This window comes from Pseudonaja textilis, chromosome 4 (assembly GCF_049901715.1).
Source record: "Pseudonaja textilis isolate UNSWEBS1 chromosome 4, rPseTex1.2, whole genome shotgun sequence".
NCBI classification, from domain to species: Eukaryota; Metazoa; Chordata; class Lepidosauria; order Squamata; family Elapidae; genus Pseudonaja; species Pseudonaja textilis.
In genome coordinates this window covers 85,613,393-85,638,855 of record NC_141993.1, presented here as the reverse complement: position 1 = coordinate 85,638,855, position 25,463 = coordinate 85,613,393, and positions in this window count along the sequence as shown.

Below are 25,463 nucleotides of genomic sequence, written 5' to 3'. Positions count from 1 at the left end.
GCTGTTAAGGCCTGGGCCAGTCTATTTTACATAACAAAGTTCTACCTCCTTCAGGCAGAGCTATAATAGGATTCCCACAGCCCTCTCATTACATCATTATCCAGCAAGAGTCAACCAAGCCTAGGTCAGCCTACAGAGTTGCACTTGCATGGCCCCATGGGAGTCTGACAACCAATCAGAACACAAGTTCAAATTCAAAACCCAACAGAAGGTATAAATCCTTAGGGACTCTCAGCATCTCTACCCTTTTCGCTCAGGAGTTCCAAGGCATGTGATCCTGTCCACCATTAAACCATCTTTCCAAACAGCCTCCATGTTTCCAATGTCTTTTCCCCACTTGGAACTGAACCCAGGCGGATATTTTCTTCCAACACTGGATTGTGACTACAGAACCTATCCATGAGGGGCAGATCATGGGCTTTAGGATGCAGGTTTTTGCTCACGACATTACAAAAAAGATGTTAAGACTTTGGAAGTGCGGAGAAGAGCAACTAGGATGATTAAAGGCCTGGAGACAAAAACATATAAAGAACGGTTGCAGGAACTCCGTACGGGTAGTCTAGAACAGGGCTCTGCAACTTTGGCAACTTTACGACTTGTGGACTTCAACTCCCAGAGTTCCTCAACCAGCACATGCGCTAGAGAGAAGAAGGACTAGGGGTGGTGTGACTGCATGTATGCAGTATGATATCAGACGGAGCTGGTTGAATGGCTAGACTCAGATCATTTGAGAGTTGTAATGAAATGTCAAGAGTGCCAGCTTCCAAGTGCACAGGATGAATAGCCTCTGGGTGGGATGACGGAGAGATGTCGGCTTGAGGTCTTGAAACGAGGGTTGGTTTTTATTTTTATTTTTAAAAACTACCATTACGAAAAGTGGTACCGGCATAAGGACTAACTCTAATACTTTGGCACTGTGCGCAAACCAGAGTAACAAAGAAGATATTTGATCAGTAGGGCAGAAAAGCAAGAGTTTGGGTTTGGCTAGTCTAGAGAAAAGAAGGACTAGGGGTGACATGACTGCAGTATTCCAGTATTTGTGGGGGTCCACTTATTTTCCAAAGCACCAGAGGGCAGGACAAGAAACAATGGATGGGAACGAATCAAGGAGAGAAGCAACCTGGAATTCAGGAGAAACTTCTGAACAGTGAGGACAATTAACCAGGGGAACAGCTTCTCTTCAGAGGCTGTGGGTGCTTCATCACTGGAGATTTTAAAGAAGAGACTGGACAGTGAAATGGTAAAAATGTCCTGCTTGATCAGGGGGCTGGACTAGAAGATCTCCAAGCTCCCTTCCAGCTCTATTCTGATTGAGTAGCATCAGCAACTTTATTTCTCGATGCATCCAGTGAGAAGCGTTATGCCAAATTCTCTGCTCAGTTTGGAGCAACAAGTGAGCGTTCACAATTCGCCCTTCTTATTTAATTAATTGTTCTGTACGGACAAAGAGCTTTCCACCTTTTGGTTCACAGAGTTTCTCCTGGAAGGGTTTTTTGAATCTCAGAATTGCAATATTGGTTTTGGGGGTGGGGGTGGGCGGCTTTCGTTCCCTTTTCCTGCGACACAACTTCCCCCTGCTTCGCTGTCAAATCCTAATCCGAAAAAGGCCCCTTAAGAGAGATGTTATTCCCTAGGATCTTCCCCTGCAGAACCATTTGAAGTGTGAGAAAACTGGGGATATAAAAACAGACTGTCAGGGAAGACAGAACATTCGTCTCCTTTTTACACAATAATTGGAAAGCAATTGCTTAACTTCTCTCCCCACCCACCCCCATCTCTTTTAAACGGAATGAGTAGGGTAGAAAAGCAAGTACATGATTGCCGTTGGATTATAACATACTAATCATTGGATCATGAGGCAGGCAGATAAAACACTGGCGCCTTCCATGAGGTGCTCCGCACTTTTAAAATGTCTTTCTGCACAAATTGCTGCCTACATTTACCTCCCTCAAATCCTCCTACGGTGTCACATCAACCTTCACTTCACCTGTCTGCATCGCAACAGAAATGACCTGATTCCTGCATAAAATGTGACATCTCTTGCACTTCTACAAGGAAAACTTCCATGGATGGTTTTTTTTTTCCCGTTCCTGCTTCTGATTATGAACGGTATTGGAAGAAATAGCCATCTGGTTCAGTTCCAAGTGTGGAGAAAGACACTGGAAACATGGAGGCTGGTTGGAAAGGCGGTTTATTGAGGGACAGGACCACATAGGTTTTAGGTCCTGGGTAGCTGACCACACGGAGTGGAGAGCGAAGGGGTTTTATACCCTCTCTGGGCTTTGAACTTGAGCTTCCTGTTCCTGTGCAAGAATATATATTCTATTGGCTGTAGTCAGACTCCCATGTGGAGTCATGTTTGTCTGAATCAAGTTTGGTTGAACCTTGGGCTCCTGCAATGTCCTTAGGCGAATTTGCAATGCAGTGAGCTTTGTGTCTTCTGCTAGATAATCCTATTATGTCCTGGAGAGTCGTGTCTTAATCCCGCTATCCTGGAGCTGAAGGTCTAACTGTCTTGTAGATGGGCTGGCCCAGCCCTGCTGGGGCTATTAAGAAAGGTGGGGGCTGCTTTCTAAGAACATGTTTCTCCTTTAAGGAAATATAATATTCTGCCTTTTTAATATTTCATTCTTCTAGGAAGGGTGGGTGCTAACTTTCTACAATGACAAGGATAGGAAAGACTGCTGCTCCCACAAGAATAGACTGGAGTCACAGCGTTGGAAGGGACCTTGGAGGTCTTCTAGTCCACTCCTTTGCTCAAGCAGGAGACTCTATACCTGTACCATTTCAGACAAATGGTTGTCCAATCTCTTCTTAAAAAAAAACAAACCCTCCAGGGTTGGAGCACCTACAACTTCTAACCAAGGAGAGAAGCAACCTAGAACTAAGGAGAAATTTCCTGACAGTGAGAACAATCCATCAGTGGAATGACTTGCCTCTAGAAGTTGTGGGAGTGCTCCAACACTGGAGGTTTGTAAAAAGAGATTGGACAAGCATTTCTTTGAAATGGTACAGGGTCCCCTGCTTGAACAGGGGGTTGGACTAGAAGACCTCCAAGGTCCCTTCCAACTCTGTTATTCTGTTTGGTCTTATTCAAATTCAACCCTCTCCAATCAGATGGCTTCTAGAGATTCCATCATTCCAGAAATCATGGGACTTCCTCAGGGATGGGATTCAAATTTTTAACAACCGGCTATGTGGGCATGGCTTAGGTGGTGGGCGTGGCTTGGTGGTCAAGTTATTGGCTGGGTGTGGCCAATTCAATATCACTCACTTTGAGGCACGCATCTCCTCGCCTGGCTTCTCATGACTGTTGGGATGCTGCAACAGTTGTAAGCGTGAAAAATGGTCATAAGTCACTTTTTTCAGTGCCATTGTAACTTTGAATGGTCACTTCACACAAGCAAAGTACCAGCAAAGGAGGGGAAAAAACTCCAGAGACATTCCTGAGACAGGAAGTCTAGTCCTGCCAAGAATGTAATAAGGGTTAACGGAGAGGCAGTTTCTGTAAGCAACACCAGAATGTTTCCTTCCTGCCTTCCTTACAGGATTAGGCCAGTAATTTCTTCTAACAACTGGCTCTCCGAACTGCTTAGAATGTAAACAACCAGTTCTAGCAAATAGGTGCGAACTGGTAGAATCCCACTCCTGGACTTCCTCTTCCATAATTCCCAACCAGTTTGGCTTTTTAGAATTAAATACATCTGGTTGGAAGAAGAAACCTAAGGGCCTAGATGGAATCAGCAAAAGCTGAGTTCCTGTTTCCCATGCTCTTAGGAGAGACATTATTAAAAAGTTTTCAGTAAATACTTTTTGCTTAAAGATATATTGCTGCAACTTTTATAATTATTGCCCTTTCTGAGTGGCAAACTGCGATGGCTCTTCCTTCTCTTCACAGGAACCCTTAAATATTTGAACACCATTGTCATAACATCTGAAATCTTCTTTTTCCCCTTGGCTAAACAGTTTTGAGTTTCTTCAGCCTTCTACCTTATGTGTCACACACCCAGCGGTCTTTTATCATCCTTCTGCCTTCTGTGAACGTAGCTCCATTTGTCAACACATTTTTTAATAGGTGGTCTCTGGGTTTGAAGCCCTGGGCTTCATTTTTTATTTAAGAAAACACTCTTGTGTAATTTTAGTTTGTCACCCAAAAGGTTGTTATGGAGGAAGAAATAAACTGGCAATATTGCGCAGAATAGAAAATGGCTTAGTGGAATGTTTCTCAGCTGTGGCAACTTTATAATCTGTGGACTTCAACTCCCAGAATGCCCCAGCACAGCTGTGCTGGGGCATTCTGGGAGCTGAAGTCCACAGATCTTAAAAGTCCCCAAGGTTGAGAAACACTGGCTTAGTAGATAAAATTATCTGGGGGATGGAATATTAGTGATGGTAATATTAGGAACAAGGGACTATTAGGAACAAGGGACGCTGTGACTCAGTGGCTAAGATGTTGAGCTTATCGATTAGAAAGGTTGACATGTTGGCGGTTCAAATCCCTAGTGCCGTGTAACAGAGTGAGTTCCCCTTACTTGTCTCAGCTTCTGCCAACCTAGCAGTTTGAAAGCATGTAAAAATGCAAGTAGAAACATAGGGGACCACTTTGGTGGGAAGTAACAGCTTTCTGTGCACCTTCGGCATTTAGTCATACCGCCCACATGACCACGAAGACGTCTTCGAACAGCGCTGGCTCTTCGGCTTAGTAACAGAGATGAGCACCACCCCCTAGAGCTGGAAACAACTAGTACATATGTGTGAGAGGAACATTTACTTTTAATATTAGGAATGCCTTTGCTACTGATCTGCACAATGAGAACGATTGTAATAAATAATTGGAAGCATATTGTGAGTGTGAGCATAACGTTCCCTGCAATCCCAAATTATGCTTTCCGGTTTTGAAGCTGTTAAAAATTCTGATGGGTGCTCAAGAGAAAAAGAAAGATAAGAAATTCCAGGAAGCCAGTAAACTCTCCAAATCTAAATGTGGAAGAGAGTCTAAGCAAGATAGCTGTTAAGTGAGTTCTGCCCCATTTTACATCTTTTCTTGTTATCATTATTAAGTGACTCAGTGCAGTTGTTAAGTAACGCAGTTGTACAGTGAATCTGCCTTTCCTATTGATGTTGCTTGTCAGATGGTCGCAAAAGTTGTTCAATGTGCCAAGCACCCAAATGTTGATCTCGTGACCATGTGGATACTGCAATAGTCCTACAGTCATAGTTACTTTTTTTCAGTACTGTTGCAACTTCGGTCACTAAATGAATGGTTGTAAGCCGAGGACTATTTGTATTCTTCCTTTCCTTTTATTCCAGAAAAACTAGGGAGGGTCACTAATGAAATGCTTCTGTTAAGGTATTGAGATTTAATAGCTGACCAGCTGTTGTAAGGCTGATGCAATGAGGATGATTCAGCATGGTTATTGCTCCTTTAAGACTGAGGATGGGTCCACAGGGTTTTACCACTTTAAGAAGCTGTCTATATAAATGAGGCCATGAGCGGGCATAACTTTCCCTCCTTGTGTTCTGTCTCCATTGTGGTTCTCCATGCAGAATAAAGAAGGTTGATTGATTGCCAGGTGTTGAGGTAATTCCCCGTTAGGAGAATGAGCGCATACAGGGAGACGTATTTGAGAGAAGTGTTTGAAAAATACACACACAGCACACAGATACACTGTACAGTAAATGTAGGTTTTTACTTCCGATAAAGGTTTAAGCAAAGTTCAAAATAAACAGTCCAAAGTCATTCACAAGTTAGATCAGTCAGTTTTCAGTCCAGGGATAATCCAATAACAAAGTCCAGTGTCAAAAACAGTTCAGTATCAGACTTACATCAAAACCAAGAATATCAGTCAATTAGGAAAAATGGAGGAACGGCAAAACTCTCCAACAGAAGGAAACAGAGATAACTCACTCAGACACACTCTCTTCTGAGACTAAGACTAAAACAACCCAGGTTACTGGCTCCATCTTATGGCCATTTGAGAAACCACACCCAATTACAGTTTTGCATTTTCTTAAAGATACAGTTTTAAAATGTCTATCCTGGTTTATATATTTCCAACCCAAATAGCTGTCAGGTGACTTACATTCCTAACACTAGGTATTTGCCTATCACATATATGTATGTATATAGCTGTCTTGTATATAAACCGCTGTTAAAAGACAAATCCTCCGTATGCTATGTTGTGCTCCTGGGTTGTCTCACCATAGTAGTCATGCTGCAAACACTCTGACAGCTTCCCACCCTTCTTTTTGTTGAAAGTTAAAACCCATCCTTCTCCTAGAAAAATGAAATATTTTAGGATATATTAAAAAGACACAATATTTCCCCTAAAAGAGAAGTAGAAACCCAGAGAGGCAGAAACCCAGTCCCCTCCCCACCTTTGTTAATGACCATTAAGGCCTGGGCCAGTTTATTCTACATAACAAAGATCTACCTCCTTCAGGCAGAACCATTTAATTGCCCTTCATTGCACCACCCACCAAGTTTCAACCAAACTTAGCAAACAGACAACCTAAAAATCTAGCTATGACCTCTGACAGCAACCAATCCGAATACTCTTCCTATGCCCCAGGAAGTTCAAAGCTAGAGAGAGTATAAAACCCAGGGACTCCCAGCATCTCTTCCCTTTTCTGACAAGGAACCCATCCTGTTCCTCAATAAACCATATTTCCAAGCAGTCACCATGTTTCCAATGTCTTTCTTCCCCACTTGGAACTGAACCCAGAAAGATATTTCTTCCAACACTCTCCTTGAGTCAACTGAGATATATTTACATGCCAGTTGCTTGGTCTGCAGTTCTTCCTGTCTTCCCAAGGCCATTCCCACACACCATGACATCTCCTGCCCAGGATACAAACTCTCCGTGACTTTGTCCGGTGCTTCCAACCATTATGGGGCTGTCATGACACAAAGCAAGGCAACGGTTTGCTTTTCAAGACCAGCCCTGTCTTTTGATGCCTTACGGCTGCTTTGCGCAAACCTCCATCACCCTGCAAGATCTCTTTCCATTTTTTTTCTAATTTATATACTGCCATTTTAAGCTGTTTGCGTCCAGGATTGATGGCTAGCATTCAGACTAAATTAGCTAGAACTAAGTCCCATTGAAATTAATGCGACTTCAGTTAGCTATTAATGGTTGTTTGTCTCACAGATTTCAGTGGTGGATCTCATTAGTCCCACATACTATCCCCTGTAATTAAGATAATGGGTTAAATTAATGTCAGGGAGTTTCTTTGTGTTTGGGCTGCCCTCCCTCCAGGCAAAAACAAACAAACAACGAAGTAAACATGGCACAGTAGGTGGTTTTTAAATTTTATCTGGAAAGAAACCCGTGCTATTTAACTCCAAGTAAGGAATGTGGAATATATATTAAGGGGATTGGAAAAAGATGAAGGAATTTCAAATTGGAGGAAGAAGCATCCATAGCCTTTGCTATGCTAATGACTCTACCCTAATACCTAAAATGCAAACGATCAGCAAGCCTAAAACTCAAACAGTAGTGAAAAATTGAGAATAAAATTAAATATAAGAAGGTCTGACGAATGACAACAGGTAGAACTTAGAATTGGGATGGATCATGGAATCATAAGTGTGGAGAGTATCTTGGAGGTCTTCTAATCTGACCCACTGCCTATTGTGGTTTGCCGGCAGCCTGTGCAGATGGCAGCGGAATCGGACAGTGGGGAAGAAAGGGAATCAGCCAGGAGTCTGGAGAGGACTCGGACGAGGGTCCTGTGTCCGATACAGAGATGGGGCTAGGACCATCTGGGAGTGGGGTGCTGCCTCCAGAGTCTGGCAGCAGCGAGGCCGAGGAACAAGGGGACCCTGTTCCCAATGTGCGTGTGCACAGAGCTGCCAGAAGGCGAGAGCAGCTGAAACAAAAGGGGTGACTTAGGAGTAAGTCTTGGAGGTGATTGCTCCTCCCATAAGGTACAAAAGGACAGGCAAAGATGATGAAACCTTTGCAGGAAGCAAAGTCGTTCGTTCGGTTCAGATTCATTCTTGAAACTCTTTGTACTTTGGTTGGCTTTTTTTTCTAGTTCATTTGACACTTGTGTTATTGGCAGAACTTCACAAGAAAGAAAGGTGGGTGCTTATTTTTGAGGGACTGTTTGAGATTCATTATTGGCTGGGAATGAAAATAATTCCCAGCATTGCAATAAAATAAGATTTGTTTTTAAAATAAGCATGTGCGTAATTATGGTCTCAGAAGCCTTGGTCAGAACATTGCCCAAGCAGTGGTAGGATTCAAATTTTTTTTACTACCAGTTCTGTGGGCATGGCTTGGTAGGTGTGGCAGGGGAAGAATACTGTAAAATGTCTAGTCAGAGATGGTATTTGCCGGTTCTCTGAACTACTGAAAATTTCCACTACCGGTTTTCCAAAACTGGTCAGAACCTGCTGAATCTTCACTCTGTGCCCAAGGCAGGAGTCCTTGAACTGGTGGATATATTCTTCCTTTTAGGATTAACCATGAACAGTAAAAGAATAAGCAGTCAAAACTGACAGTTGGTATAGGAGCCATGAAGGTCTTGGAAAAGATATTCAAATACTGTAATAGGGACAAAGATCAGAATTGTATGAGCCACGATATTCCTTGTATAGTACCAGAGGTGGTATTCAGCAGGTTCTGAGCAGTTCTGGAGAACCGGTAGCGGAAATCTTGAGTAGTTCGGAGAACCGGAAAATCCCACCTCTAACTGGCCCTGCCCTCATCTATTCTCTGCCTCCCGAATCCCAGCTGATTGGCTGAGTCTTCTTTGGTTGCCCTGCACAGGAGAATGGAACTGGAAAGCAGGTTAGTAGGGTGGGATAGGAATGGAGATTTTGCAGTATCCTTCCCCTGGAGTGGGGTAAGAATGGAAATTTTACAGTATCCTTCCCTTGCCATGGCCACCACACCCACCAAGCCACGTCACGCCCACAGAACTGGTAGTAAAAGTTTGTGAATCTCACCACTGTACAGTACAGAAACAAAATTGGACTTTGAAGAAGGAGGATACGTGTTGGAAACAATTCCTGAGAATATCACAGACAACCAAGAAAGCAAGCCAATCATGGAATAAATCAGAGGTCTCACTTGTATACTACTTTATAATGCCTTGGTAAGACTGTCGTTGCAACGTTGCATCCAGTTTTGATGGCTACAATATAAAAAGACGTTGAGACTCTGGCTAGAGTGCAGAGAAGGGCAACAGAGATGACTAGGGGCCTGGAAGCTAAAACATGTGAAGAACAATTGGGTATGTCTAATTTCATAAAAAGAAGGACTAGGGGTGACATCGTAGCAGCGTTCCAATATCTCAGGCACTGCCACAAAGAAGAGGGAGTCAAGCTATTCTCCAAAGCACTTGAAGGTAGAACAAGAAGCAATAGATCAGGGGTCTCAAACTCGTGGCCCGCAGGCCAATTGCGGCCCGCAGGACGATATCCCCACCGTGATATGAAAGTATAATATTAGTGCGGCCCGCAGGGGGAACGGACCTCTGAAGGAAGTCCCGTCCGCCGTTCCTCGTCGTGGCTTCTTCTCCACCCTGAACTTTAACAAGTCCAAGTACAGGTCCAGACTTACTGATGATCATCTTCAAGCCATACTGAGGGTCTCAGGTGCCTCCTCTCTCAAGCCAAATGTGGCTCAGATATGTGAGAGGAAGCGTTGTCAAGTCTCTGGCAGCAAGGAGTAAGCTGGAGAAGCCATGTTCTGAGGAACTGTTCACAATCTTCATTCAATGTTCCATTTATGCGTTCAGGACACTTCACGTATTGGAGAAATCATTAACTGTTGATGACATTTGAGGATATTTTTTTAACAACGTTTTTTGTGGAATCCTTTATGCGTCCCAGCCTCACCCAGACTCTGCCTCCAGCAGCCCCCAGGTAAATTGAGTTTGAGACGCCTGCAATAGATGGAAACTAATCAAGGAGAGAAGCAACCTTGAATTAAAGAGAAATGTCCTGACAGTGAAAACAATTAACCAGTGGAACAACTTGTCTCCAGAAGTGCTACTCCATTACTGGAGGGTTTAAGAAGAAATTGGACAATCAGTCTGGAATGGTATGCTTGAGCAGGCAGTTGGACTAGAAGATATCTTCCTTCCAACTCTTATTCTGTTAACTTGAGGCATAAATGGCCAGGCTCAAATTATCCTACTTCTGACATCTTATGCAAAGAATCAGCTCTCTGGTGAAGATTCTGATCCTGGAAAAGGCAGGAGGAAAGAGAAGAAGAGGACAACCAATTGCATTCTCACGCTATACTATAGATACCAGACTCTCTAATATAGAGATCATGCCATTGCTTACATCCTATCAGCTAGGAGGTATATGCAATGCACCGACATACCTTCAAGTAATGGACATTCTTTAAAAAAAAGAAAAATGCAGGGTTTTGAATTGTACCAGTTTGCTCCCACAGTTTGAATTGCTGACTCAAAGGGAGTCCTGTCCTCTTCCAATTTGGAATCTCTAATTTAAACCCAATCATGGTTGATTCACATACTGTCCTTTCTGCCCATTACAGTTAAAAACTTGCAATTCTGAATGCCTTTTCTTATCAAGAGGCCAGTGGTGGGATTCAATTTTTTTTTTTTTACTATCGGTTCTGTGGGTGTGGTTTGGTGGGCGTGGCAGTGGAAGGATCCTGCAAAATCTCCATTCCCTCCCCACCCCACTAACCTGCTTTCCAGCTCCGTTCTCCTGTGCAGGGCAACAAAAGGAGACCCAGCCAATCAGCTGGGACTCGGGAAGCAGAGAATAGATTGGGATGGGGCCAATCAGAGGTGGTACTTGCCAGTATATTTTATTTTTATTTATTTGATTTGTCAATCGCTTACCAGATAATAGATATAAGTATAAACATGAGTAAGAATACAGGAAACAGGTACGAAAAAATGGGGACAATAGGTCAGGGACGGGAGGCACGATGGTGCACTTAGGCACGCCCCTTACAGACCTCTTAGGAATGGGGTGAGGTCAATAGTGGATAGATTGAGGTTAAAGGAGTGAGGGTTAGAGGATGTAACAACAGAGTCAGGTAGTGCATTCCAGGCATTGGCCACTCTGTTGCTGAAGTTGTACTCAAAATTTCTGCTATCAGTTCTCCAGAACTGGTCAGAACCTGCTGAATATCACCTCTGCAAGAGGCAGTGCAGAAATATATTAAAAGCATAAAACTATGTCTGAACGCCAGGAGAAATTATCCTTTTTTTATATTGGGAATGAGATAGATGTAAATGGAAAAATGGACAAAAGATATAGAAATATTGTCTTAAAGCAAGATGAAATATATAAAATAGAATTAAGAAGAGGAAAAACGGGGAGGAGTTATATAGAAGATACAGAATGGTAAACAAGATAGGTAATGGTATATAAGAAGAGCATGAATTTAATTGAAGTCCATACAAAAAGAGGTAATCTGGAGCCAAGTTACTTTCTAAAAGGAAGTTTTATGTTTTTTGTGCTTTATGTGTGTGTGTTTAATTGAGAATTAATAAAATCTCGGAGGAAGGCCAGATGAGAACAATTGTAAACAAGCCAGAGGAAAATATAAATGTGATGATTGAATAGCAGATAAATTAGAAAAGGAATGTGACTGAATAAGAGTAAAGAGAAATAATGTGAAATTTGTTAAAGGGAATTTTATGTATCTACATGGAAATGGGATAAATTAGAAGAACGTGATATAAAATAATGTGTTACCTGCCTTGTAAAGATTTATAATGGAAAGAGGTTTTATGTTTTTAATGTCTAATGATGTTTTGTTTTGTTTGTTTGTTTTTAAAATCAATAAAATTTGCTTAAAAAAAAAACTATGTCTGAACGCACAGTGTCTTTTGGCATTTTTTCGCATTTGCAGGCACCTCTTGAGGGGATGGTCCTTCTGGCTTTATCCATTTACATTAAGGCCGTTCTCATCAATTGATCCTTCTCTGGCTGAAGTGGATCACTAATGGTGTTTTAATGTTTCTTGATCTGCAGAGATGACAACGGATAGATGACAATGCTGCCTGCGCCTCGCAGAGGTGAGATGGTTCTCTAGGGTTCTCCGAGTAGCTACACACCAAAAAAAAAAACCCATCTACAACTTGGACGGCATTCAATTGACCCTCCCCCTCCACTCTTCTCCACTTAAAATCAGATAACCTTTTAAATGACAGAAGGCGAGAAAACTGAGAAATAATGAAATAGATTTGCCAGTAAACGTGAAAGCAAGATATCACATTTTCATAGCTCTCCGCTGGGAAATACCCCATTCAATATTTCTCTTAAATGTACACTTTTCCTCCAGGATCAAGCTCTGAAAATTTGCAGTCAAATTGAATTGAGGAAGTCCAGAAATTGAAAATATATTCTCCATGGGTTCTTAGAGAGGAATTTTTGATCTTTTTTTGTTGCCAAGGGATCAAAAAAGAGAGGAATGGAGGCTTGGATAAAGTCTAGTTAGCTCTGCACATCACTCAGGCCTGATCTGGCTATTTTTCTTTTCACATAACTTCTAATAAAAGGAAAATCAGAGGGCAAATATGTCGGTTTATAACTCTTATCCCGCAAAGAGGGCAGTGAAATGGAGGAAAGGACTTATAGGTAGTCCTCGACTTATGACCACAGTTGAGAGCAGAATTTCCATTGCAAAGCATGACAGTTGTTAAGTGAGTCACAATTTTAAGTTCCTTTGTTGCCACAGTTGTTAAACGGACCCCTGCAGTTGTTAAGCGGATCATGCCATTGTGAAGCAAACCCAGCATATCTTGTCTTGACTGACGCCAACTGGGAAGATCACAAGCGCCAATCCCACGACCCTGGGATGCTGCAATCATCATACATACATCCCAGTTGCCATGCGCTCAAATCATGTGACCATGGGGATGTTGCAATGGTTGTAAATGCAAGGACTGGTCATAAGTCACCTTTTCAATGCTAAACACCACCTCCTCTTTCTTCTTCTTCTTCTTCTTCTTCTTCTTCTTCTTCTTCTTCTTCTTCTTCTTCTTCTTCTTCTTCTTCTTCTTCTTCTCATCCACCTCCTCCTCCTCTTCACTTCTTCCTCCCTCTCCTCCTCTTGTACTTTTTCCTCCTCCTTTTCTTCTTCTCCTGCTGCTCCTCCTCCTTTTCTATTTTTTTCCTCCTTTTCTTCTTTTTCTTCCCCTTCCTCTTCCCCCTCCCCCTCCTCCCCTTGCTTTTCTACCACACCGAGTGTTGAGGGAGATACAAAATTCTGATTCTTGCTCTTCTGGCAGCCTCAACCATTGTTGTTTGGTGCAGTTGTAGTGTGTCTTTGATGTTGTCTCGCCATTTTTCTTCTGATTTTGCCTTGTGCCTTTTGATCTCCTCCTCTTTTTGTGTAGGCCTTCCACGGTATGGAATCCCAAGACATCCTCTCTGGGTGAGCAAACCACTTTATTTGCATTTTTTTTCCTATGCAGATTAAGATTAGTTCTGTGCCAGTTCTTTCCCTTATGACCTCATTTGTGATTTTATCTCTTCTGGTCACTCCAGTAGCTTTACTCAAACATCTCATTTCCATGCTTACTGCTGAGTGAGGATCTTATGACACCTATGAGATATTTGAAGGGTGACATCTCTCTGTCTCTTAAGGGTTTGCTACTCCAAGACTTAAGTTCCCTGGATAGAGAAGACCCATATTCTTTTTCTTGCAAGGTAACAACATCCATGAGCCTCTGTGGCGCAGTGGTTAGAGTGCAGTAATGCAAGTGACTTCTGCAGCCAGCCATTTGGCAGTTCAAATCCCACCAGGCTCAAGGTTGACTCAGCCTTCCATCCTTCCGAGGTGGGTAAAATGAGGCCCCAGATTGTCAGAGGCAAATATGCTGACTCTGTAACCCACTTTGAGAGGGCTGTAAAACACTATAAAGCAGTATATAAGTCTAAGTGCTACTGCTATTCAACTGAATTGACCCAGAGTATGATTATCAGATGTCCAGCAAAAAGAGGACGTCTTCTTTTTATCCAGATGTCCTTCACTTGCTAAGCAAATAATTCCCTCAACACTGTCAAACTATTTACTAAGTCTACATTACTTTTACTATTAATCTTCCCATCCTTCCTTTCACCCATCTCCTCCCACTTATGACTACATGGCTGTAACTTTGTTGCTTGTACCCGTATGATTTTATTGACTGTTTCCTAGTATGATTTGATTGCTTATTTGTACCCTATATCCTATTTATTATATACCCTGTGACTATATAACCTTTTGACTATTATTAAGTGTTGTATCTTATGATTCTTGATGAATATATCTTTTCTTTTATGTACACTGAGAGCATTTGCACCAAGACAAATTCCTTGTGTGTCTAATCATACTTGGCCAATAAAAGAATTCTGTTCTGTTCTGTTCTATTCTGTGCTATACTATGGTATTCTACTCTACTCAACTCTATGCTACGCTACACTATTCTATTCTATTTGGCAGGCATAGCTTTAACATCAACTATTCTCTGCCTTTTTGACTGACCGTATTTTTTTTTTAAAAAAGACTTTTCAAAATAGTAACCACTGAAGCTTTCATGCAGTGTGACCTTGTAAATTCTCTGTTTCTTTGTTTCTCTCCTCGGTTAACAGACTGGACAACCTAGATTTATGTTATTTAATTTATTTCTTCCTGATTCCAGCCTCTCCGTGATTATATACCTATGCTTCTATCATGAAATTTGGAGAGCGCATAGTTGTCAACTCTGTATTATCACTAGCATATGGTCCGGAAAGCATCAAAAGTTGTTGGAAAAATATTGCGATGGAAAAAAAAAAAAAACCGTCTTCTTGATGCTGGAAAAAGTCATTTCATACAGGCTTTGCATCTCTTATTTTATTTTATTGCAGTTTTTGACTGTATTTTTTGTTGCAGATGCCAAAAAAGGTTAAACCCGTAATGTGTCCTCCTTTTTTCTCCCGTTTGCTCTACTTTCAAATTACCTGTATTCTCCTTTGCCAGTTCAGATATAGGGTAACCCTAACCCCAGTGGGAGGGATGGGCAGGTGATGTGATGGACTGCGATGAAGTGGTACTTTCCCAGGAAGGAGTCCATGTAGAGAGAAAGGTTAGAGGCATCACAGCTCAGATTTAGGAGAAGGAGAGGCAGAAACTGAAGGTGGAGTCAAGATAGGAATCAGTCCAGAATCATTATATTGCTACAAGCGCTCCAAGTCCAGCCCCTCTTGAATTCCATTGACTCTTATCTAGCACCAATTTAGTGCTGACCCTTAGTTGACTAGATTCTTGTGTATACTGTAGGCTTGGGCAATATATCTTCTTAACTGGAACTTAACATGTGGTCCTGATTCTTGGCCTTTGACGTCAGAGCTGGAAAGGAGACAGAGAAAGAGGGTTAGGATAACCACTCCCTAGAATCTCTCAGGATTTATCCGAGACAATGAGAACAGTAAAGGTTTAGTCTGGCAAGATTCTTTCTGTTGGTATGTCAGCCATAAGTAACCAGACCCACTCGTGCACAGTCTCAAGCAGAAGCTTTATTGTCAGTCAACTGGGTTACTAGGATCTTGCCAGACAGATTGCATTTCCTTGGGAATGGTCAGAGATTCTGGGATTCTTCAGGGATTCTGGGGAGGTCAAGCCTGTGCTGCACTTTCTGCCAATGCAAGGACTCCAAGCTCAAACCCTTTTTAACACCTCCCTCTAGTCTAGCTGGAAATTCTACCATATCTGTATGCAGCTGAAATTTGGCTGGATTGTTTTATGGCAGGAATGTCAAACTTGATTTTATTGAGGGCCGCATCAGGACTGTGTTTGAGCTGGGGGAGACAGGTGGGTGTGGCTAAGGTGGACATGGCCAGCTCGACATCACTCATGTTGGGGGCACCTGTGGTGGCCTGGGCAGGCCTGGGGGGGATCCATTGTCTCCAGCAGAGGAAGAAAGGACCAGGAAGACCGCCAAACCCTTGTCTTCCAGAGAAATCTTGCTGTCTGCTGGTGGCCAAGTGCTAAGACAGGACTTTCCTTGCTTCCTTCTCCTTCTCTCTTCCTTCTCCTTTCCCCTTTTCCCTCTGTTATCTTCCTTGCTCTCTTTCTCATCTTTCCTTCACGTGATCAGCTTTTGCGACCTTCTGACAAGCAAAATCAATGGGGAAACCAGGTTCACTTAACAACCATGTTACTAACTTAACAACCACAGCAATTCACTCACAAATCGTAGCAAGGAAGGTCCTGAAATGGAGCAAAACTCATTTATCAACTGTCTTGCTTAGCAATGGAAGCGTTGGCCTCGATTGTGGTTGTACGCCGAGGACTACCTGTTTGTTATACAGTTGCCAGTCGAGTCAAGATGACTCGAAAGCCAAAAGTAAATAAATAAAGTAAAAATAGTGCTTCATCCAGAGCTGAAAACAAATGCGAAGAGCAGAAGTGACGCATGACTGATGGCTAAAATATGCTTCAGGTACTGTGATCCATGGCTGCATGCACTCTAATGAATTTATTTACTGCAATGCCTTTTTTAATATTTATGTTTGCTTCCCTTCAAGCAGGAATGTAAAATGCGCATCTCTGAAATTTGCACGTTACAATTCTTAGATGAGGTCTTGTGGGTTACTCAGGGCAGGATATTTGAGCCTGTTTATGCTGTGATATTTTCTTACATGATCTCAGTTGCACTTTCCTCAGAAGCTGCTCAAGGGAGAGGGCGTGATTTCTTAGGAATTCTCATCCTTTGCAAAAGAAACAATCCATTTCTTTCTGGTGAACTTTTGGGAATGTTGTGAAAAGATCAGACGTTCAGAGCAAGGACAAAATGATACGAGGAAGAATGCTTTCACCCTGTATCAACTTGATTTCCTTATAACATTGATCGAAGATGATTTGGTTCCCATCAATGGACGACTGTTCCAGACAAATAATTTCTCTGCTCAAAGCAGATGCTGGTTCAATGAACAAGAGATGAATAAATAACATGAGTTTCTATGCTTTGTGGCATATTTCAGATGCCCTGAAAAATACGTCATGATCCCATAAACATTTGAGTATAATGTTTTGAAGAGCCTCATTCTCAGAAATGTTTTCCTCTTATTGACAAGCAAAATGGTGGCTCTTAGGAATGCCTCTTTTATTTGCTTGCTGGCTGGCTTGCTTATTTGATTGATTGTTTGATTTTTATCCTACATTTATAGCTTTATAAGTAACTCAAGGCAGCAAACCTATTTAATACTCTTTCCTCTTTTCTCAACAACAACCCTGTGAGGTGGGTTGGACTAAGAGAGAGAATAAATGGCCCAAAGTCACCCAATTGGCTTTCATGCCTAAGATGGAACCACAACTCACAGTGTCCTGGTTTCTAGATTAACAACTTAATCTCTACCCCAAAGTAGCATTTTCCTTCCCTTCCTTTCCCGTCTTTCAGTCTCTCTCACTTTCTTTTTTTTCTTTTCCTTTCCTTTCCCTCCCTTCTTTCAATCTCTCTCTCTCACTTTCTTTTCTTTTCCTTTCCTTTTCTTCCTTTTCTTTCCCTTCCCTTCCCATTTCAGTCTCTCACTTTCTTTTCCTTTCTTTTCCTTTCTTTTCCCTTTTCCTTCCCTCCCTTTCCCTTCTTTCAGTCTCTCCTTTTCTTTTTTCTTTTCCTTCCCTTCTCTTTCCTTCCCTTCTTTCAGTCTCTCTCACTTTCTTTTCTTTTCTTTTCCTCCCCTTCCCTTCTTTCAGTCTCTCTTACTTTCTTTTCTTTTCTTTTCTTTTCTTCTTCTTCTTTTCTTTTCTTTTCTTTTCTTTTCTTTTCTTTTCTTTTCTTTCTTTTCTTTTCCTTTCCTTCCTTTCCTTTCCTTTCATCCTTTCCTTTCCTTTCCCCTGCCTTTCCCTCCTTTTCCTTTCCTCCCCTCCCCCTCCCTTCCCCTTTCTTTGTCTTCCCTTTCCTTCCATGTGATGAGACCATTCTGTCAGAACTGGCAGTCAGCAATTCCTGATGGCCTTCAGATACGCTGCACTTCAAGTCCTACAGAATCTAGACAGCATCTGCAACGAGACTGAACACAAACTCAGTCAATCAATCAATCAATTTATAATCCATGCCCAGTGAAGTTAAACAATAATAACTGCAACTCAGAAGTATTGGAAGAGTTTTGGTCCAGTTCCAACCTGGGAATAAAAGGGAGGCTGATTGGAAAGAAAAATTCTGTTTATTGGTGAACAGAACCACACACACACACACACAGCATCCAGTTCTGGGACAGCTGACAAACTGTTGAGAGCAGGGTGGGTTGTTAAACCTTTCTGATTTCTATGTGATCATGTAGGGGACCATGGCTGGCTTCATAGGCAAGAGGGAAAATGCAAATCCTAGGTGTTTGTCTGATCTAATCTTGTCTTGCGTAATTGCTTTTCTGGAGTTTCGGTCTGACCCAGTCTTTCTGAATGGATTACCAAATCTGCCTTTCTAAAAGCTGCCCTCCTCAGTTTCTGCTTGGGGCAGGGAGACTGGTGCTGGTTTTTGCCTCCCTTTTCTCATTTAGGGGAAATATTCTATCCTGCTTTTTTAATATCCCCCAAAATACTTCATTCTCTAGGAGAGTGGGTGGGTGCTGATATTCCACAGAAGAGCAAGCTCAATATGACCAAGATGATATAAACAGGCATACAAAAACCTCAGAATTCAAACTTAAAAACCACCGATATGGGAGAACGGAAGAAAATACAGTGAAACAGTCTAAAACACAAGAGGTCAATATAGTAAAAGATGAGTACAGTCCAAGAAAAGAAATGAAATTTCTTATGAACCCTTTCTTGGAAAATAAATACACACGCCACATCTTTGTAGGAAAGGATTCTTTGCTGAGCACCTTCCCCTCCCCATCCAAAATCTCAAAAGTAAACTTGTTGGCCTGCCTCCCCCAAAGACCCTTCCATGCGGAGTCCCTTGGCAACGGCAGCATCCTAATTCCCTTTGTTGACTGCAGAGTTCCCAAACAAGTGGGAGAGTTTTCTGTTTAATTCTCTCATCCATTGCCCTGAGCACATGTGAGGTAATTAGAAGCAGAGCTGACCATAAATATACTAAAAATATTAGAGGAGTAATAAATTAGCCCTCTCCATTCATCACTGCCAGGAGATACCTTCTCCCATCCTGACTTAACTTCTCAGGCACTTCCAAAGAAGGACAAAAGGTCACGATGAATAAATACTGCAGCCACGTCAGCCTGCATGAATTTTCTTTTTAAAAAAGTTACTTTCCTTTTTCCAGCTTTACAACGTAGCGCGTGCATGCCTATGATTATGTGCTTCTCAAGATCTGTTGGTGATAGGCTTTCAAAAGAGAGAGATTGAGGCTGGTGCTATCTCCAATCTCAAGAGTGTCAGACTCAAGGCCCAGGTGCTAGATCTGGCCCACGGGATGCTTAGATGTGGATGGCAAGACCACCCTGAAAACAGCAAAGGACTGGCCTGTGGTGCCTCTGCCGGTGAAAATGGAGCTCCGGAGAGGAGAGGCCATCGCAGCTGAAAACGGAGCTTGGGAGCCTGTTTTTGCTGGCAGAGTGCTCAGGCCACCTCAGGTGCCCCTGACATGAACAGAACAGCGAGCTGGCCACACACCCCCAGGTCAAGGTCAAACACAATCCTGATGCGGCCCTCAATGAAATCGAGTTTGACACCCCTGTCCGATCTCCATTTTTTAAAATAAAAATTTAATGCTCTTGCTAGATCTTATATCTGAGGCTGATTTTAACCACGTTATTGTAATGTAGGTACCGATGTGTCAGTACGAAATGCTTGTATCTACCTCTGTTCGACTTTTGGCTCTATTGTTTAAATTATCAAAAGGGATTAATTGTTTTTTTAAAAATGTATTAAATTTCAGCAAAAGATAAGATACGGGTAGTCCTTGACTTATAACCATTCGTTTAGTGACCATTCGAAGTTAACAACAGCGCTGAAAATATCGACTTATGACCATTTGTTCACACTTACAACTCTTGCAGCATCTCCTGGGTTATGTGATCAAAATTAAGTTGCTTAGCAACGAGCTCCTATTTATGATGGTTGCAGTGTCCCAGAGTCATAAGATTACCTTTTGTGACCGTCAGACAAAGAATGGGAAAGCCAGATTTATTTTACAACCATGTTCAACAAATGCAGTGATTCACTTAACAACTGTAGCAAGAAAGATCTTGAAGCAAAATACACTTAGCACCTGTCTTCCTTAGCAACAGAAATTTTGGGCTCAATGGTGGTCGTACATCGAGCACTGCTTGTATCACGTGCCATCACCTAGAAGGCAATGCCCCCCCCCCCATGCCCCCTATGCATGGGCACGCAATCCTCACCCACCCATCCCCTGCCTCCCTTACCTGCACTGTGCCTCATAGGTGATTTTCAGCATATTTGAGGCCTTTTTTTAGACTCCCAAAGGCTTGAGGAAGGCTTCTTCAGGCTTTGCAGGCCGAAAACTAGCCCCGTTTCATCACTTCCGGTATTTTCAGAAAAACAGGAAGTGACAAAACAGGGCTAATTTTCAGCCTGCAGAAGCCTGCAGAAGCCTGCCTCAAGACTGGGAGGCCGAAAAAGGCCTCAAACCTGCCAAAAATCAGCTGTGGGGCATGTACATGCGCAGTGAGGTAAGTTTGCCTGCAGCTCGCATGCCGGCACAAATGCCATAGGTGGCACGCATGCCATAGGTTCGCCATCACGGGTTTAGAACATCGTCTGATTGAAGATTCCTTGTTTGATTTTTTTAAAAAAGGTGACCATTACTTTGTTTTATTATATACTATAAAAACGTGGGATAGATTGCATCACCACCAGATGGATTTGCAACTGGCTGACAAACCATACTCAATGAGTAGTCCTTAATGGGTCTAAGTCTACATGGAAGGAAGTAAGCAGTGGAGTGCCACAAGGTTCCGTCTTAGGCCCAGTACTCTTCAATATCTTCATTAATGACTTAGATGAGGGAATAGAAGGGGAACTTACCAAATTTGCAGATGATACTAAGCTGGCAGGAATGGCTAACACTCAAAAAAATAGGCTCAAGATCCAGATGGATCTTGACAGACTAGAACACTGGGCCATATCTAATAAAATGAAATTCAATGTAGAGAAAAGTAAAGTCCTGCACTTAGGCAAGAAAAACCAAAAGTACACATATAGGCTGGGTGAAACCAGGCTCAATAGCAGTAACTTTGAGAGGGATCTTGGAGTCTTAGTGGACAACCAGCTAAATATGATCCAGCAGTGTGCAGCAGCCGTCAAAAAAGCCAATGCAATCCTAAATTGCATTAGCAGAGGGATACAATTGAGATTAAGTGAGGTACTAATGCCACTCTATAAAGCCTTAGTAAGACCACATCTAGAGTACTGCATCCAGTTTTGGTGGCCACACTATAAGAAAGATGTTGAGGCTCTAGAAAAAGTGCAGAGAAGAGTATCTAAGATGATTAGAGGACTGGAGGCTAAAACATACAAAGAATGTTACAGGAATTGGGCATGGCTAGTCTAGTGAAGAGAAGGACCAGGGGAGACTTGATAGTCATCTTCCAATATTTGAGGAGCTGCCACAGAGAGGAGGGGATCAAACTATTTTCCAAAGCGCGTGTAGGCCAGACAAGGAATAATGGATGGAAACTAAACAAGGAGAGATTTAACCTGTAAATAAGGAGAAACTTTCTGACAGTGAAAACAATCAACCAATGGGACAGAAGTTGCCCTCAGAAGTTGTGGGAGCTTCATCACTTGAGACTTTCAAGAAGAGACTGGACTGCCATTTGTCAGAAATGGTATAGGGTCTCCTGCTTAGGCAGGGGTTGCACTAGATGACCTCCAAGGCCCCTTCCAACTCTGATTATCTGTAAATCTATTTGCCAGAGTTTGGATTCTGAAGCTTCGTTGGCTTGCTTGATTTGCTTTATAGCCCTGAAAGAGCAGCATGAAAGGGTGAAAAAGATGAGCTCATAAAGCAAAACTACATAGATCTGGTTAATGTATAAACCCACATTCCCCAGGTCTTGTTAACTTTTCAATTTCAGACATGGCAGCAGTTGTAGAAGACTACTCAAAAAAGCTTGATTCCACCCACCCACCCTTTTCCATTTTCCCAGAAACCAAATGAAGAAGAGTTTTATGTGCTGAAATGATTTGGAAAGAGTGAGGCTCTGGATGATGGGAATGTCCCTTGTTCTGTTCTGAGTGAGTCAGGTTGGTAAAACAAGACAACCACACTTTCGGCTCTTGTCTGTGTTTACATTCCAGAGTGAACGGAATTCTCCTCTTGACTCCCGCTGTGCATTCCTACAGCGGTTCCATATGGTTGGAATATTCTTTAATCACCAGCAAATGTCAGGATGTCACCAAGGGAAAGTTTGCAGCCGGAGAGGAAGCGATCACTTCTGGGGCAAGGAAATCGGAGGACGGTGACCCAAGGAAAAGAAAGAATTTAGGATCTGAATCCAGCCCATCACTTTATGGACACCTTGGCTTTTCTCATGATCTATTGTTGTGTTTCTTGAAGATGGGTGGAGTCCAACTCCCAGAATTCCCCACCGCAGGGAATTCTGGGAGTTGAAGTCCACACTTCTTCAAGCTGCCAAGTTTGAAAAACACTGATGTATTGAAGACCCCTAGAACTTTGAGTCGTTGGCTCTTTGTTTGTGTGTGTGTTGTGTGAATCCTCCCCCCCCTCCCTCTTTCCCTCCCTCTCTCCCTTCCTTCCATTCTCCTCCTTCTTTCCTGTTCCTTCCTTCCTTCCCTCCCTCTTCCTTCCTTTCCCTCCCTTCCTCCCATTCCCTTCCTTCCCCTTCCTCCCTTTCTTCCTTCCATTCCGTTCCCTCCCACCCTTCCTCTTACTTCCCCTCCCTTTCTTATTTTCTTTTTCTCCTTCCCCCCTTTCTCTTTCTTTCTTTCTTTCTTTCTTTCTTTCTTTCTGTTTTTCTTTCTTTCTCTCTCTCTCTTTCTTTTTCTTTCCCACCCATGTACACCAATCTGAATTCTTGGTAAGTTTTACAGTAGCTAGGAATTTAACTGGCAAAGCACTCCTGTGGTAATCAAAGCTCACCTGCCTGCTTTTTCTGCACAGTTTTATCTGATAAAACTTGTAATTCCAGCATTATATGCTTCTGACCTTTGATGCAACGTGTGGGATCTCTGCTTCCCCTGTGCGCACACATGAATTTGGGGTGGGGGGTGGGGGGTTATTATATTACCTTCTTCCTGGTGATAGCATTTTTACAAGTCTTGTTGTTGATATTCAGTTGCTAAGTTCTGACCCCATGGACCATAACATGGCAGCCCCACCCTGGACAGTGTCCTCCACTGTCTCCCAGAGTTTGCCCAAATTTCTGCTCATTGCATCAATGACTCTATCTAATCATCCTCGGCTGTCCCCTTCTCATCAGTCCTCTCTTCTCATTCGGTGGCCAAAAGATTTAATCTTCAGCTTCAGGATCTGGCCTTCCAAAGAAGAGTCAGGGTTGATTTCCTTTAGGATTGACCAATTTGATCCCCTTACAGTCCAAGGGGCACCCAAGAATCCACAAAACCAAAATCTGTCATTTGTTCTTGTGTTCGTGCAAATGTTTTTCAAACTTGTCCCAAAGGTGCTTTATTTTCAAGAGGCAACTGGACTTTCCGTTTTTTCTTTGAAGACGTTTTGCTTCTCATCCAAGCTTCTTCTTCAGGAAAGTTGATATGTCCTTTCCCCACCGTCCAGTCAGAGCTGGAGAAGCTTCTTGGATAAGAAGTGAAACGTCTTCAAAGAAAAACAAAGAAGTCCATTTGCCTCTTGAAAAAGCACCTTTGGGACAACCATGACTTGGGTGACTGAGAACCTCCATAGATGTTTTTCAAACTTGGCAGCTTTAAAATATGTGGACTTCAATTCCAAAAATTCCAGAAATTGAAGTCCATACCTCTCTAAGTTGGCCAGTTTGAAAAACATGCAGAAGTGCAACTTGCAAACAGATGCAGATGATTTGAGTGAATGTGTCTATCTCTTGCCCATACAGGTAGTCCTCAACTTATGACTGGTTACTTCAGGACTCTTCAAACTTGACAACTTTAAGACTTGTGGACTTCAACTCCCAGAATTCCTCCTTCAATCATGTTAGCTCAGGAATTCTGGGAGTTGAAGTCCACAAGTCTTAAACTTGCCAAGTTTGAAAACCCTTGGGTTACTTGATGACCATCCAAAATCCACATACTCAAAAGCTATTTACAAAAATCTGATGTTGCCTTCCCTGCTGTGTTTGCTTAATGACCATTGCAAAAAAGGTTATAAAATTGGATCAGTAACAGAGTGTCCCACTTTATGACTGTCATGGCCTACAAGTGCAAGCTCAATTATGGTCATAACTCGAAGATTATCTGTGTCTTAAATTGGACTATCCCCACCCATATTGGCTGGGGATTATGGCTCTTGTGATTTCATTCGTTCATTCATTCATTCATTCATTCCTATAAACCTTTTTAAACTTCTCAATAGCCAAAGTTATCTGATGGTAACACTAAAAATACATCAAATATGAACAGAAATAGATGCAATACAATAATAACAAAACTCAGATCAAGCAGGCAGCTGCAAGGAAATTATTCAGAATCTAAAGCAATATACAGCATTATAAATGCAGGTAACATCCAGTTAAAAGCCTGTGAAAAGGCCTTGGGAAATAGGTCTTTACCTGGGAGTGAAATAAGGTGAATGGGGGCGCCTGGTTAGCATCTCTGGGGAGGAATTCCATAAATGGGGTGTCACCTCAGATAAAGGTCTCCCCTTATAAAGACACATTTCAGCTCCTTCGGTGAGGAGATCACATCAGATTGGACCAATTCTGGAAGACAGGCCTAAGCACTAGCACCATAGCTTAGACTTTTATTATGTTATTTAAGTCTCTACTTTTTCTCCGAGAGGTGGTTGGGGAATTCTGGGAGTTGGATTCCTCCAGAAGTTGTAAATGCTTCAACACTGGAAGTTTTTAAGAAGAGATTGGATAACTATTTGTGTAAAATAGTATAGGGTTTCCTACCTAAGCAGGGGGTGGACTAGAAGACCTCCAAGGTCCCTTCCAATTCTATTCTATTCTATTCTATTCTATTCTATTCTATTCTATTCTATTCTATTCTATTCCATTCCATTCCATTCCCTATTCCATTCCATTCCCTATTCCATTCCATTCCATTCCCTATTCTACTCTACTCTACTCTACTCTACTCTACTCTACTCTACTCTACTCTACTCTACTCTATTCTATTTCATTCTATTCTATTCTATTTCATTCCATTCCATTCCATTCCATTCTACTGTATTTGTATTCTATTTCTACTCCTCTTCTCTTCTCTTCCGATCTTATCCGACGCTGATCCCTCATTGGAAGGGATCTTGTAGGTCATTTAGTCCAACCCCCCCGCCGCCCAAGCAGGCCCTACACCATTTCTGACAGATGGGAGTCCAATCTCTTCTTGAAAGCCCCCAGGGATGAAGCTCCCACAATTTCCGAAGGCAACTTCTGTTCCATTGGTGGA